Source organism: Leptodactylus fuscus, chromosome 6 (assembly GCF_031893055.1).
Source record: "Leptodactylus fuscus isolate aLepFus1 chromosome 6, aLepFus1.hap2, whole genome shotgun sequence".
Lineage (NCBI taxonomy): Eukaryota > Metazoa > Chordata > Amphibia > Anura > Leptodactylidae > Leptodactylus > Leptodactylus fuscus.
The window spans coordinates 148632598-148649861 of NC_134270.1; positions in this window are offsets into that span (position 1 = coordinate 148632598).

Genomic DNA, 17264 nt, shown 5'->3' on the forward strand with positions numbered 1-17264 from the left:
AGGACAGATATAGGGGACGTATAGGACAGATATAGGGGACGTATAGGACAGATATAGGGGATGTATAGGACTGATATAGGGGACGTATAGGACAGATATAGGGGACGTATAGGACAGATATAGGGGACGTATAGGACTGATATACGGTATGTATAGGACAGATATAGGGGACGTATAGGACAGATATAGGGGATGTATAGGACACATATAGGACCTGCTCCATGGTTTTCAGCTCTTCAATTTGGCCCAGATACACAGCCACAAAAAGAATGGCTGTATAGATGGGTCAATTGAAATATATAGGTCTGTACTTTTATCCACAGTTGTAGATAAAGAGTCTGGTCATGTGCATTGCAGGTTACAACTCCATGTGCCTCATATTAATAGCAGTTAACCCCATCATGTCCCTCACATTAACCCCCTGTGTGCTTTACATAATTGACACTGATATGTGAGACATATGGAGGTAATAAGTGAACATCTTCATGTGAGCCACACAGGGGTTAATGTGAGGAACATGATGGGGTTAGCTGCTATTAATGTGAGGCACATGGAGTTACTAAAACTAAAGTAATAACCCCAAATGTCTGATATTAATAAGAATAGCTAGTAACACACGTACCTGGTGTTGTGTTTGCTTTCACTTTGCTTCTTCTCCTCCTCAGGCTGCAGACGGCAGGAGCTCCTCCTCACGTGTAGCAGCAGGTCCAGGGAGCCCTTATCCTGTGCAGTGAGAGGCTCACCTCTGATTGGTGGCAGGGAGAGAAGGGGGCGTGTCCTACACCGCAGCTCTACCAGAGCACTGAAGGGACGCTCTCTCTCTCTCAATTTTGTGTATGAAAGTTGCAGGCTGCCGTGCCAGCAAAATATGCCTCGTGTGCCAGGGGTTGCCGACCCCTGCCCTAAAGCCTCCTTGTGAATGGAGCACTTGCATGAAGAGGCGAGTCTAGGGGGACTTTTGGACCTCCTCTGGATTGCGGGGAACGCGGCTGTTTGGCCCCAGCAATCAGATACTAATCCCCTGTACTGTGGATAGGAGATAAGTTTCCATAACGGCACAAACCCATTAATAATTTTCTTTGGTCCCAAGAACAAGTCACAGTTCCCTTAAAGAGGACCTTTCATCAGATAGAGCACATGCAGTTCTATATACTGCTGGAAAGCTGACAGTGCTCTGAATTCAGCGCACTGTCGGCTTTCCCGATCTGTGCCCGGTGTAAAGCGCTATCGGTCCCGGGACCGTATCGCTTTACAGTCAGAAGGGCGTTTCTAACACTTAGCCAGGGACGCCCTTCTGCCCAGCAGCGCCTATCGCGCTGTACTGTGGAGCGGGGAGGAAGGCCCCCTCCTGATAATACTCGTCTATGGACGAGCACTGTGAGCAGAGGGAGGGGCGTTCCTCCCCGCTCCACAGTAGAGCGCGATAGGCGCTGCTGGGCAGAAGGGCGTCCCTGGCTAACTGTCAGAAACGCCCTTCTGACACTAAAGAGCTACGGTAACGGGACCAATAGCGCTTTACACCGGGCACAGATCGGGAAAGCCGATAGTGTACTGAATTCAGTGCACTGTCAGCTTTCCAGCAGTATATAGAACTGCCTGTGCCCGATCTGATGAAAGGTCCTCTTTAAAGCATACTTGCCAACTGTCCTAAATTATTCCGACGTGTGCTGATTTTATTTGATATCAATACTGGCAAATTTGGACACATCCTGACCCAAAGGGGGCAGAGTTTCAGTAAAGGACAGAGTTTGCCCAAAAATTGACATTCAGGTCCTTTTGGATTGGACCTGGGGGCTAGACTTAAATGTCCAGACCGTAAATTTGGTTGCCATACCTGGATACCCCTATCAAAGTATGAGGTACATGCTCAGAATATTGCCATTGGTGTCCATGGCTACATTCAGAGTTGGAGAAACTGTTTGTAGCAGTTCTTCTATTTGACCCACAGAGGGTGGTCCTGCGCAGGAGATCCGAATCTATGATCCATATTAAGTCACATGGAAAGCAGTAATTCTTAGTGAGAAAGATATTTACCTAAGCGTTTCCCTTATTACTGATCGTGCAGCCAAGTCACAGAACTTACGCTTAAAGACATTACCTGGGCTATAGAAAGCTTACTAGTACATTCTCTGCACTGGATAAGGTTACTAATATGTATCCAGAACCCCCAATGCCCTCTTATGCAGAGTGCAATAGGGTGACAGAGGTCTCTGTACTCAGCTCCCTGCTGCTGCACTCTGGGAAGGGAGGCTGAGGAACAAGACTTGCGGTCCCGCTGCTGCACTCTGAAAATCTAATCATTGGGGCTCTGGGGGTCATATACTGTATATTAGTGAGTCAGCTTATCCACATGGTATGTCATATAGAAGAACCCTATGGCTAGGGCTACATGGATTTTGTTTACAAGCCCTTGGTGGCATAGCCATGAGCTAGGTGGGTTTCTGCATAAACAATAGTCCTGCCACATAGAAGAACATTGGTAGCCTGACAGTCCTGGAGATAACTCTCAGCTTTGTGTCTGACTAGGATACAATTTCTTCTGCACCACTGTCACCAATTCATGAAAATTCAGGGAACTGAGACCTGGAGATCTTTGTGTAGCAAAGTCCATAACGCCTCGTAAAAAATAAAAGGGTTTCCCACATATGACACTAACCCATATCCACAATATAGGAAATAGGAGTTTGATTACTTGGGGTCCAAATACTGGAGAACAGACGTCCTTGAGTAGCCCCTATGGATGGACTGAAGTAGTCCTTACCTGCCATCGCTCCATTCACTTTTGTGGAAATCTCTTCTGGAAGTTTCATATCAGTGAATGGAGTGCTAGCTTTTACATCGTGTACTAAGGCTTTACTAGGAGTCTGGTTGGTACCCCATTCTACACAGCAACAAGTGTATTATGGCTTAGAGCAGGGGTAGACAACCGTATATACTCGAGTATAAGCCGACCCAATTATAAGCCGAGGCCCCTAATTTTACCACAAAAAAACTGGGAAAACTTATTGACTCGAGTATAAGCTGAGGGGGGGCAAATGCAGCAAGTACTGGAAAATTTCAAAAATTAAAATGGTCGGAGTTTTTGGGTCCAGTAGGTGCTGGGGAAGGGGAGGGGGTGTTTTGGTTGTCTGTCTGCTCCTTCCCTGAGCTTGAGGACTGTTTTTTCTTCCCCCACTTGGAATTCAGCCTGGCTGAATATAGGGGATCTGCAGTGCTCCTAATATCCCCTTCCTGACGGAACAGGAGCAGATCCCCTATATTCAGTAGATCGGGCACTGTCAGACACAGGGATACCTAATGTGTGTGTTTCACAGTAATTTTCTTCTTTTATATGTATTCTAGGGAAAGGAGGGATTAAGAACTTTTATTTATTTATTTTAAATCTTTTTTTTTTTTGCAATATTTTATGGGAGATTCTATACATTGATATTGTGGCTGGTCATAGACCCCCTCCCCACCACCACCACCACCCTCCTAAAAAAAAAATTTTTTTTTTTTTGCTGATTTGAGTATAAACCGAGGGAGGCTTTTTCAGCACAAAAACTGGGCTGAAAAATTCGACTTATACTCGAGTATACACGGTATACACTCTTATTTCTTTTGTGGTTGCGGGGGACCATTGAAATCAATGGGAGCCACTCAGGAGCTTTTTCCGGGAGCCGTTTCGTCGGGCTCCCGGAAAAAAGAAGCGAGATGCTCATTCTTCAGGCTGATTCGCCTCGTGATTCGGCCTGAAGAAACTCCACCCTTCGGAATAGGCCCATTAGGGCCTAATCCGGAGCGGAGTGTGCGGCTTGATGCCGATACAGTGCACTGCCTTTCAGTCGCGGCGACCCGGCTTTTGGATCGGAACCTTTTCTGATCCAAAAAACTCTGTGTGCACTTACCCTAAGCAGTACTGAGATTTTAATTATTTATTTCTGCTTTTGTCTCTTATGGCCTGTGAAAGTGGCAGTATATTTTATTTGCTGACATTCCTTTTTAAGGGTTATAATTAAAGTTTAATAAAATGTTCTTTAAAAAATGAAACTGTTCTTAAAAGAGATCTGCCAGCAGGGTGAAGCATACAGTTAGATAGCTTAGGCTCACCTGAATGTGACACCTTTTTCCCTATGAAATCTCTTGCTTCCATTGCCAACATACTTGCTGACATTATTTCACAATGTGCAAATAAGAACTGTGGGCGGCTCTGGTGATCCAAACTCCTACGCCCTACACTGCTCTAAGGGTAAGTTCACACAGAGTTTTTTGGATCAGAACCTGAGGCGGAGGTGAAGAGCTATCGGTGCCGGTACCGTAGCTCTTCACAATCAGAAGGAACGCCTCACCCAGTACCGTATTTTCCGGACTATAAGCCGCACATAAAAACCTACGATTTCCTCAGAAATCGTAAGTGCGGCTTATAGTCCGGTGCGGCTTATATATGGATGGAAGCGGCGGCAAAGACTGCGTGCCGCTTCCATACATACATAAAAGGCACCGTAAGGGTGCATTCACACTACCGAACGCCGGCGTGTATCACAGCCGTACACGCCGGCGTTACAGCAGGGCTGCCGGACACTTCCTATTCATTTCTATGGGAGCAGGCATGCGAGCGCTCCCCATAGAAATGAATGGACAGACACTTCCCATTCATTTCTATGGGAGCCGGCATGCGAGCGCTCCCTATAGAAATGAATGGAAAAAAGCAGTCCATTCATTTCTATGGGGAGCGCTCGCATGTCGGCTCCCATAGAAATGAATGGGAAGTGTCCGGCAGCCCTGCTGTCACGCCGGCCTGAAACAGAACGTGAAACTTACCCAGCGGTGCAGGGCGGGCGGGCGGGCATTCAGGCCTCCTCTGCCTCCGATGTTCCGTCCTTCTCCTCCGGCGCTAAGCTGATAATTATCAGCTTGCGAGCGCCGGAGGAGGACGGAACATCGGAGGAAGAGGAGGCCTGAATGCCCGCCCACCCTACACCGCTCGGTAAGTTTCACATTCTGTTTCAGGCTTTTATTTTAAAACGGGGGGGGGGGGGGGGGGGGGGGTAGTTTAACCTAACATTTACGGTTGGGCTCTATCAGCATGATTTTGCTGATAGAGCCCCTCCTCGCCTGCCGAGCGCTTCCAATAGGAGCGGCTGGCACGCGGGGTGTTAAGCGGCCGCTGGCAAAGTCTGCCTGCCGCCGCTTTCAATAAGATATAATGCGCACCGGACTGCGGCTTATAGTCCGGTGCGCCTTATATATGAACCGAGACGGACTATAAGGCGCTCATGGGCAATGCGGCTTATAGTCCAGTGCGCCTTATAGTCCGTAAAATACGGTACTCGTCTATGGATGAGCACTATCAGGAGGGGAGGAGGCGTTCCTCACCACTCTCACAGTACAGCGCAAAAGGCGCTACTGTGAGGAAGGGCATTCCTGACTGACTGTCAAAAACGCCCTTCTGACGGTGAAGAGCTGCTGTACCGGCACCGATAGCCACTATGGGGAATAATACTGTGTGCAGGGGTCACTATGGGGGATAATACTGTGTACAGGGGTCACTATGGGGAATAATACTGTGTGCAGGGACCACTATGGGACATATAAGAGCGTGCAGGAATGCGGTGGGGGGGTCGGTCAGTCGAGGTCTTCATTGTTGGTCAAGAAAGGGGGGGGGACATGTCATTAGTTCGCCACGGGTCCCCGCCATTCCTAGTTACGCCACTGCTGTGGGCACAGATCGTGAAAGTTGGCTTTTTAGCGGTATATAAAACCGCATGTGCCCCAGATGGTAAAATCTCCTCTTTAAAGTGGTCTCTTCTCTGTGCTGATGATATCACTTTCATTTGTCACATGGTACAGCTGCAGCTCAGTCTCATTCAAGTAATTGAGTCTATGCAGTAATACCAACCACAACCCCTATGCAATGTACAGTGCTGTGCTTGGAATTCAGTGATAAGGCCAGATTGCTCACCTGAGCACTGGGTCCATTCACATAGCTAATCAAAGGGGTCCTAGGTGTAGGACCTCCACTGACGACATATTGTTAACCTATTCTAAGGACAAATAAACAAAATCAGCCGCATTCACAAAGCCATCTAAATAAGAGGGGTCCTAGTTTCTGGATGACCACAGAACCATTATAGGGATTTTACCACCAATGCAATGTGTCTGCTATTCACAGGATCAGCCTTTGGGACCCCCAACAATGACAAGACCAGACTAGGGGGCCTTTCATCCCAGTCTTAATTGTAATTATTATGAGACATTCATTTCTATGGAAGCACTGGAGAGAGCCCCAGCACCGTACTTCTGCTATCTCTCAGGGTCCCACAAAAATAAATATGGATAAGTTGCATTGGTGAAAAAAAATGGACTAAGCCATAAATGTCTCATGCAAGTTCTGACGCTAGAACCCTCACATACCACAAAAACAGGGGTTGGGGACCATCAATCTTCAAGTGTTGTGAACTGGGTTGAGAATAATGGCTTACAGGCCTTGGTGCAAAAACTCAGTTTGGGCCCCCCTGCAACATTTTTCAGGACTGTCACTTTAGCAGAATTGACATTTCTATCTCTATCTGGGCCCAGACCACAAAAAAAATTGTTCACAACACACAAGAGTACAGAAGCTTTCCATCGGTGCCATCCCCTGCCAGTGCCCACGCACAGTAATTGTGCCCCTTTTTGTGCCACAGTACCTCTCCATGGAATCTCTTCTTGACTATAAGCTGCTGACCAAATGCTACCTTGAGCATTAAAAGATGAATGTTCTCCTTTCTGACAGTGGAAGGCTGTTTATTATAAATCTTCTCATTTCAGTGCACCAGAGGGCAAAACATTTACAGACGGAAGACATCAGAGAGGAGATCTAAGACTTTTATCCAGTCCTAATGTGGTAAGGGTCACCTACGCCCCCCCTCTTCTGCACACTCTGACCTTTATAGTTACACCAAGGCTTCTGGGCCCAGGTGCGACCTTCTTCATCCCTCAAGTTACACCACTGGTTGTGAATGGAGAAGCGGCTGCTCATGTGCAGCACTCCTAAATGAAGTTGTACATGCGGTGTCTCTTCATCAGGACATGGGTAACATTTTATCCTACGTGAGGTCTTTATAGAGCTACGCTGCACATGTCCTGGTGAACAAACACCCCACATTCTGACTATATTTGCAGGTCCGCGGTCACTTTCCTGAAATATCCTCGTAATACACCAGCAGTACATGACAGAAATACCTCTTTAATGCCACTGCTGTCGAGTTCTGTTATGCACAAACCGGGTGAGGCCAGAATGTAATAAAGATGGACAAATATCAATTTTCTACAAACAATGTTTAGATTATTTTCGCAGAAAGTCACACTTGTTGTTTTGGAGACGCGGCCAGTGATCATTGCAGTGGGAGTATACGGCTGACAGGATTTCATTGGGTCTGACTGCTGGCATATCCCGGGTTACTTCAGGATAACGTGTGTCAGTCATTTTGCTTGGGTTTTCTATTCTGTCTGGAATGTGAAATTTCTGATAGGGGCTTAGTTGTGACTCCCCATGTCTGCTCGCAGCTAGGTATGCTGGCTATGTATTGTATACATAAGACTGGGGTCTCCGGTGGAGCGGAATGATAGATGGACATCCTATTAGGGGATCTGTATTACCAAATGAATCAGTCAGTGCAGTGTTATACAGTACTGTGCAAAAGATTTAGGCAGGTGAGGACAAATGCAGCAACGTAAGCATGCTTTCAGGAATAGAAGGGTTAATAGCTTTTTTTTGTGTGAATTAAAAAATATTGTAAACGAAGAAAAGAAAAATGTAAATCCCATCAATATTTTGTGTGACCTTTACCCTTAGGAAGTCTGGGGCACAAATGAAATAATTAAAAAAATAAAGAATACGTCAATAACACGCCCTTATTACAGGTTCTAACCCCACCCCCGACTACACCATAAAAATTACCTTAATGGAGAGGAAAAACTATTTTAGGCTAAGACTCCACGTTGTAAAAACACTGCGTTTTTTGCTGCAGATTCTGCAGAATTTTTTGGAGCCCATAGGACTGTATGGTGAGGTATTTTTTGGAGGAGGAATTTGAGTCAGTTTCCTGACCAAAAAACTGTGTGAACGCAGCCTAATAAGGAAAGAGGGTTATGTGATAGACACCCAGGAGCACAGCCTGTAACAAGACAAGAGCTCTGAGTAGGGTGCTGTGATTGTAACAAGCCGTGCACCTGGGTGTCCATCACAACCATGGACTGATCTTACTCATTGGAAGTAAAAAGAATAACAGCAGGCAGAGATCCAAAAAGTTGGTATGTTCTTCCCGTGTTTGTGTGAGTCTCCTACAGTTAGGCCCGCTTCACATCCGCGTTTCGGTATTCTGTTCCGGGAGTCCGCTTGGGGACCCCCGGAACGGAATACCGTATGCATTAAAAAGCGGTCAGCTAAAAAACCACTCAGACCCCATAGAGGTCCATGTGGTTTCCACACGAATCATGTGGAGAGAAAACTGCAACCGCAAGCAGAACTTTTCTCTCCGCATGAATCGTGCGAAAACCACACAGACCCCATTATACTCTATGGGGTCCGTGTAGTTTCTTAGCTGACCGCTTGTTAATGCGTACGGTATTCCGTTCCCAAGCGGACTCTCAGAACGGAATACCGAAACGCGGATGTGAATCGGGCCTTACTCTGGCTTACTCCCACATTTTAAAGATGCACTTATAGTGAAATTAGATGACAATATCTGTACAGCACTGCGGAATATGTTGGTGCTATATATTTAAGTTATTCCGTGAGGAATTGAGATAGAAGGTATATGGGAAAATTGTGTAACTTTTCATTATACGAACAATGGAGATGATATAAAGTAACCTCTTTGCTTTACGTGGAACTCGCTAGTACCAGATGAAGTTGGAGTAGGACACCGGATCCAAAAGCAGCCATGGAGACATGGTCACCAGGAATGGTATGTAACAAGAGCACTGTAAGCGAGCACATTGTGTACTGGGTGGTGGTGCTTGCGCTGTCATGTAATATCTGCAAGGTGCCCCTGCTAGTGTGTATGTGTGCAGAGTCCCAAGTAATGTGTCTTCCCAAGCCATATACATGTAATCCGTTCCTCCATAACTTCTAGTCTAGTCTTCATTGTTGTAAAATGTAAGCTTAAGGATATGTGCACACACGGAGAATATGCTGTGGATTTTTGGTAGCACAAAACCCACACTATACTACAGTAACGACAAAGTGGATGACGTTTTTCAAAATCTCATTCACACACTGCAGAAAAAATTGCAGCAGATACTAAATCCATAGCATGTCAATCTTTTGCAGATATTCATTGCAGATTTCACCCACTGCAATACATAGGTTGAACTCTAGGGCAAATAAGCAATTCTAAAAAAGCCACGTGAATTGATATTTGCAGTGTTTAATTCTAAGGCCACACGTTGCGGCGCAGTTAAAAAAAAAAGTGTTTTTCTCAGTTTTTTCGTCCCTTATTAAATCTATAGGGAAAATGTGAGCGTTTCTGCAAGTAAAATTGACCAAAAACGCATTCTATTTTTTTAAAACATAGTTTTTCCGCGTTGTTGTTTTTCCCAGGATATGTGGCTGCGATTCCGCAACGTGGGGCATTAGCTTTTGTTGTAGATTTTGCTGTGTTTTTTCAGCCAAACCTAGTAGTACAGAAGGAATGGGAAATATCTAGTATGTCTCTTAGGGTGCATGCACACTGAGTAACGCCGGGCGTGTATCACAGCCGTACACGCCGGCATTACAGCAGACTGCTGAACACTTCCCATTCACTTCAATGGGAGCGCTCATAACAGCGGCGTTTACGAGCGCTCCCATTGAAGTGAATGGGAAGTGTTCGGCAGCCCTGCTGTAACGCCGGCGTGTACGGCTCTCATACACGCCCGGCGTTACGTAGTGTGCATGCACCCTTATATGTCTCCCTTCTGCTCAATCCATTCCTGGCTTTGGCTCAAAAAACAGAGCAAAATCTGCAACAAAAAAGCTGAGTATCTACAACTTGGCGCCTTAGCTAAGGATCTACCTGGCGCGCCACAGCCAAAAATGGCTGCAAAAAAGACGTCATGCCATGAAAACGCATCACTAGGCCAGGGGTAGGCAACCTTCAGCACTCCAGCTGTTGTAAAACTACAACTCCCAGCATGTATACTTGCTCTGCTGTTCTTGGATCTTCCATGGAAGTGAATGGAGCATGTTGGGAGATGTTGTTTCACAGGAGGTGGAGTGCCGAAGGTTGCCGACCCCTAGTCTAGATAATCGGAAGGCCATCTGTTTGCGTCCGTTTTTTGGATCTGTTAAGCAAATGTACAAAAGGTGCCATAAATAGAGCCTAAGTCCTGTGTGACATACCCTTAGCACTCAGGCCATGGTAAATATGAGTGGATAGCCCCCCTACTACCGAGCCGCCTCTATAGATACTATTGTTTGCTATTGCCTTGCAAGTAGCGGTAACTTGCACGCATTAACCACAGCGCTGGCGAACTGTGTAAGGCATCTTAATCTTCTTCTTATTCACTGCTTATTGTCATGCAGTGCTGATTGTGCGGAACGTAAGAAGACGTGTCAACCCTGTCCTAGAGATTTGAGTTAATAGATAAACCTTTCAGTTAAGGTCAGCTATATAGTAGCATTCATAGAAATACATTACTTTGATTTGACAGTGAACATCTTGGTAGTGACACAGGAGACCAGCAGCCATTGTGTTGTAAGATAAACATCTGTAAAACCGGTGACACCAGCAAACAGGAAATATGACTTTTCAGATTAGTATTTTCCATCTGCTTTCAGTCAGACACATAACTGGTAATGGCCCGCTATGGGCTTATACAGATCCACAGCTAGATAAATGGTTCAGATCTACTGGGAAACTTAATGTAGGACATAGGACATAGCTGCTGCAACGTAGGATTATCTTCATCATCGCCAGAATGGAAACACTGGAACTGACACGTATGATATAAGGTTATAGGATTATACTTACATCATTACTGTGCGGTGGAACATTAGGGCTCCAAAACATGCACCTGACTAGTCAATGCTGATAAATGTTTATTAATGTGATATACAAGGTTATATGCTAGACATACAGACGCTGAGCTCTGTGATATATAGGTTTATATGATAGAGGAGAGAAGCTGAGCTCTGTGATATACAGGGTTATATGATAGAGGAGAGTAGCTGAGCTCTGTGATATATACCGTTATATGATAGAGGAGAGAAGCTGAGCTCTGTGACATATAGGGTTATATGATAGAGGAGAGAAGCTGAGCTCTGTGATATATAGGTTTATATGATAGAGGAGAGAAGCTGAGCTCTGTGATATACAGGGTTATATGATAGAGGAGAGAGAAGCTGTGCTCTGTGATATATAGGGTTATATGACAGAGGAGAGAAGCTGAGCTCTGTGATATATAGGGTTATATGATAGAGAAAAGAAGCTGAGCCCTGTGATATATAGGGGGTTATATGATAGTGGGAGAGAAGCTAAGTTCTGTGATATATAGGATTATATGATAGAGGAGAGAAGCTGAGCTGTGTGATATATAGGGTTATATGATAGAGGGAAAGAAGCTGAGCTGTGTGATATATAGGGTTATATGATAGAGGGGAGAAGCTGAGCACTGTGATACATAGGGTTATATGATAGAGGGAGAGAAGCTGAGCTCTGTGATATATAGGGTTATATGATAGAGGGGAGAAGCTGAGCTCTGTGATATATAGGGTTATATGATAGAGGGAGAGAAGCTGAGCTCTGTGATATATAGGGTTATATGATAGAGGAGAGAAGCTGAGCTCTGTGATATATAGGGTTATATGATAGAGGAGAGAAGCTGAGCTCTGTGATATATAGGGTTATATGATAGAGGGGAGAAGCTGAGCTGTGTGATATATAGGGTTATATGATAGAGGGAGAGAAGCTAAGCTCTGTGATATATAGCGTAATATGATAGAGGAGAGAAGCTGAGCTCTGTTATATAATAGAGGGAGAGAAGCTGAGCTCTGTGATATATAGGGTTATATGATAGAGGAGAGAAGCTGAGCTCTGTGATCTATAGGGTTATATGATAGAGGAGAGAAGCTGAGCTCTGTGATATATAGGGTTATATGATAGAGAAGAGAAGCTGAGCTCTGTGATATATAGGGTTATATGATAGAGGAGAGAAGCTGAGCTCTGTGATATATAGGGTTATATGACAGAGGAGAGAGGCTGAGCTCTGTGACATATAGGGTTATATGATAGAGGAGAGAAGCTGAGCTCTGTGATATATAGGTTTATATGATAGAGGAGAGAAGCTGAGCTCTGTGATATATAGGGGGTTATATGATAGTGGGAGAGAAGCTAAGTTCTGTGATATATAGGGTTATATGATAGAGGAGAGAAGCTGAGCTCTGTGATATATAGGGTTATATGATAGAGGGGAGAAGCTGAGCTGTGTGATATATAGGGTTATATGATAGAGGGAGAGAAGCTAAGCTCTGTGATATATAGGGTTATATGATAGAGGAGAGAAGCTGAGCTCTGTGATATATAGGGTTATATGATAGAGGAGAGAAGCTGAGCTCTGTGATATATAGGGTTATATGATAGAGGAGAGAAGCTGAGCTCTGTGATATATAAGGTTATATGATAGAGGGAGAGAAGCTGAGCTCTGTGATATATAGGGTTATATGATAGAGGAGAGAAGCTGAGCTCTGTGATATATAGGGTTATATGATAGAGGGGAGAAGCTGAGCTGTGTGATATATAGGGTTATATGATAGAGGGAGAGAAGCTAAGCTCTGTGATATATAGGGTTATATGATAGAGGAGAGAAGCTGAGCTCTGTGATATATAGGGTTATATGATAGAGGGAGAGAAGCTGAGCTCTGTGATATATAGGGTTATATGATAGAGGAGAGAAGCTGAGCTCTGTGATATATAGGGTTATATGATACAGGAGAGAAGCTGAGCTCTGTGATATATAGGGTTATATGATAGAGGAGAGAAGCTGAGCTCTGTGATATATAGGTTATATGATAGAGGAGAGAAGCTGAGCTGTGTGATATATAGGGTTATATGATAGAGGGAGAGAAGCTGAGCACTGTGATATTTAGGGTTATATGTCACAGAGCTCAGCTTCTCTCCTCTATCATATAACCCTATATTATCACAGAGCTCAGGTTCTCTCCCTCTGTCATATAACACTATATATCACAGAGCTCAGCTTCTCTCCTCTGTCATATAACACTATATATCACAGAGCTCAGCTTCTCTCCTTCTCAGACCTCCAATGATAGGCGATCACAATCTGAGCCAATGTGAATTGATTTTTTTTTGAGACCCTGCAGTGTGTCTGGGATCACAGAGGAGAGTCACTTGTGGAGAGTTCTGCATGGAAGATCCCCCTGATAGAGCAATGCACCCCAAAAATACTCTCTCAAGGAATGGTAAAACCCCTTTAATGAATTATCCAGTATTATCACGTGTTTCATAGTAAGCAGCACAACTCAGAATTCATCCAGATAGTTATGGGAAACTAGACAGCAGGTGGACCTATTACCTGTACAAGCTGTTCTATGATAGGATGAAAGCCAGGCGCTTATACACTACCTTATATTATGCCTCTTCCTTTTTGAGGAGATATTCTGGCTTGGCTATTATTCCCAAATTATACCATTAGGTTTACTTTTTTAACCATACATTAAAGGGGTTGTCCCGTCACAAGGATCCTATCTATACTGCTTGTTAATGTGAATGTAAGACTTTTCCTAAATGCACTGCTTCAGCAAAACTGCTTTGTTTGTCCACTATCTTACTTTATTCATTTTTTTGTGGCCACAGCCCTGACCTAGCTGCTCATGAGTCAAGTGATGTGTCAGCCTGCTTTCAGGGGAGGGAGGAGGCGCTAAGTGCACGGGAGCGAGCCTGGAGGGGGGGGTAGTTTACCCTTTGGGGGAAGGGGCCCCCAATGCAGGGTTAGACGCCGGCACAGGGTTAGACACCGGCACAGGTGAAGCCAGCAACATCGCTATGCTTCTGCCCTGCATGAAGCAAGCAGCGGCAGAAGTGATGCTGCTATTTTGGGGGGGGATTAGCGGAATAACAGCATCGCTTCTGCCGCTGCTGGCTTCATGCAGGGCAGGCACATAGCGATGTAGACAGACAGTTTGTGGAGTTTTCCTCTGCGGACTTTCTGTTACAATTATACATATGGGGAAACCGCCAGCATTTCTGTAGGTATGATTGACATGCTGCAATTTCCAAAAGCGCGCCGCTTTGGAAATCGCGGTGTATCTGCACTGTGGTTTTTACTGCAAAGTGGGCATGGGATAAGCTAGAATCCCATTCACTTTGCCCTGACTGTAAAACGACGCAATTTTTCCTGCGATGTTTCCGTTGCGGGCAAATCGTGGTGTTTGTGCCCCGTGGGGGCCTTAGTTTCAGGGTTGATTGGTGGGACATGAAAAAATATGATAGACTAGGACTAGGTCAAAATTTTGCCATCAGTTCCTGTGTTTGACCAAAGATCTCTCTATTGCACTAAGACTCCTTCACTAATATAAGTAGGTAAATAAATGGTGGGTGGTACTATTTTTAGAACAAAACTTGTATTGCACTCTTGGGAACTAACTGTATAGCACTAAGTTGGGGGGCACTATCTGTATAACTATATTGGGGGGCACTATCCGTATGGTACTACTTTGGGACATAATCTCGTTAGCACTATTTTGAGGGCACTATCTGTATGGCACTATTTGGAGGGCACTATCTGTATGGCACTATTTGGGGGGCACGGTCTGTATGGTACTATTTGGGGGGCACGGTCTGTATGGCGCTATTTGGGGGGGCACTATCTGTATGGTACTATTTGGGGGGCACTATCTGTATGGCGCTATTTGGGGGGCACTATCTGTATGGCGCTATTTGGGGGGCACTATCTGTATGGCGCTATTTGGGGGGCACTATCTGTATGGTACTATTTGGGGGCACTATCTGTATGGCGCTATTTGGGGGGCACTATCTGTATGGCGCTATTTGGGGGGGCACTATCTGTATGGTACTATTTGGGGGGCACTATCTGTATGGCGCTATTTGGGGAGCACTATCTGTATGGCGCTATTTGGGGGGCACTATCTGTATGGCGCTATTTGGGGGGCACTATCTGTATGGTACTATTTGGGGGCACTATCTGTATGGTACTATTTGGGGGCACTATCTGTATGGTGATATTTGGGGGGGGCACTAGCTGTATGGTACTATTTTGGGGGCACTATCTGTATGGTACTATTTGGGAGGGGCACTATCTGTATGGCACTATTTGGGGGGGCACTATATGTATGGTACTATTTGGGGGAGGGGGCACTATCTGTATGGTACTATTTGGGGGAGGGGGCACTATCTGTATGGTACTATTTGGGGGAGGGGGCACTATCTGTATGGTACTATTTGGGGGAGGGGGCACTATCTGTATGGTACTATTTGGGGGAGGGGGCACTATCTGTATGGTACTATTTGGGGGAGGGGGCACTATCTGTATGGTACTATTTGGGGGAGGGGGCACTATCTGTATGGTACTATTTGGGGGAGGGGGCACTATCTGTATGGTACTATTTGGGGGAGGGGGCACTATCTGTATGGTACTATTTGGGGGAGGGGGCACTATCTGTATGGTACTATTTGGGGGGGGCATTATCTGTATGGTACTATTTGGGGGGGGGGCATTATCTGTATGGTACTATTTGGGGGAGGGGGCACTATCTGTATGGTACTATTTGGGGGGGGGGCACTATCTGTATGGTACTATTTGGGGGGGGGCACTATCTGTATGGTACTATTTGGGGGGGGGGGGGCACTATCTGTATGGTACTATTTGGGGGAGGGGGCACTATCTGTATGGTACTATTTGGGGGAGGGGGGCACTATCTGTATGGTACTATTTGGGGGAGGGGGCATTATCTGTATGGTACTATTTGGGGGGGGGGGGGGCATTATCTGTATGGTACTATTTGGGGGGGGGGCATTATCTGTATGGTACTATTTGGGGGGGGGGCACTATCTGTATGGTACTGTGGGGGCACTATCTGTATGGCGCTATTTGGGGGGGGCACTATCTGTATGGTACTATTTGGGGGGGGCACTATCTGTATGGTACTGTGGGGGCACTATCTGTATGCCGCTATTTGGGGGGGGGGGGGGCACTATCTGTATGGTACTGTGGGGGCACTATCTGTATGCCGCTATTTGGGGGGGGGCACTATCTGTATGGTACTGTGGGGGCACTATCTGTATGGCGCTATTTGGGGGGGGGCACTATCTGTATGGTACTGTGGGGGCACTATCTGTATGGCGCTATTTGGGGGGGGGGGCACTATCTGTATGGTACTATTTGGGGGAGGGGGCACTATCTGTATGGCGCTATTTGGGGGGGGCACTATCTGTATGGTACTGTGGGGGCACTATCTGTATGGCGCTATTTGGGGGGGGCACTATCTGTATGGTACTGTGGGGGCACTATCTGTTATGGCGCTATTTGGGGGGGGGGCACTATCTGTATGGTACTGTGGGGGCACTATCTGTATGGCGCTATTTGGGGGGGGGGCACTATCTGTATGGTACTGTGGGGGCACTATCTGTATGGCGCTATTTGGGGGGGGGGCACTATCTGTATGGTACTATTTGGGGGAGGGGGCACTATCTGTATGGCGCTATTTGGGGGGGGCACTATCTGTATGGTACTGTGGGGGCACTATCTGTATGGCGCTATTTGGGGGGGGCACTATCTGTATGGTACTGTGGGGGCACTATCTGTATGGCGCTATTTGGGGGGGGGGCACTATCTGTATGGTACTGTGGGGGCACTATCTGTATGGCGCTATTTGGGGGGGGGCACTATCTGTATGGTACTGTGGGGGCACTATCTGTATGGCGCTATTTGGGGGGGCACTATCTGTATGGCGCTATTTGGGGGGGGGGGGGGCACTATCTGTATGGCACCATCCTGTGTGATGCTATCTTTCCTGAAGCAATAACTATACTACAGCATCAGATAACACGACATTGTCTATGTACATGACATCGGTGGCCTCTGAGGGCTCACTATGGCCCCATACGACTATATGGGCACCCTGACTGCAGAGAGCCTCCATGTTGCCGGCTCCCACACTAGCGCCACCAGTGACGGCAGATGCACAATCATTAATGACAATACAAACACCGTCACCCGGAACCTTTGCCCTGACACGTGATGTCACTTCGGCTCAAGGTCCACGGGCCTCAGCCAATCACAGC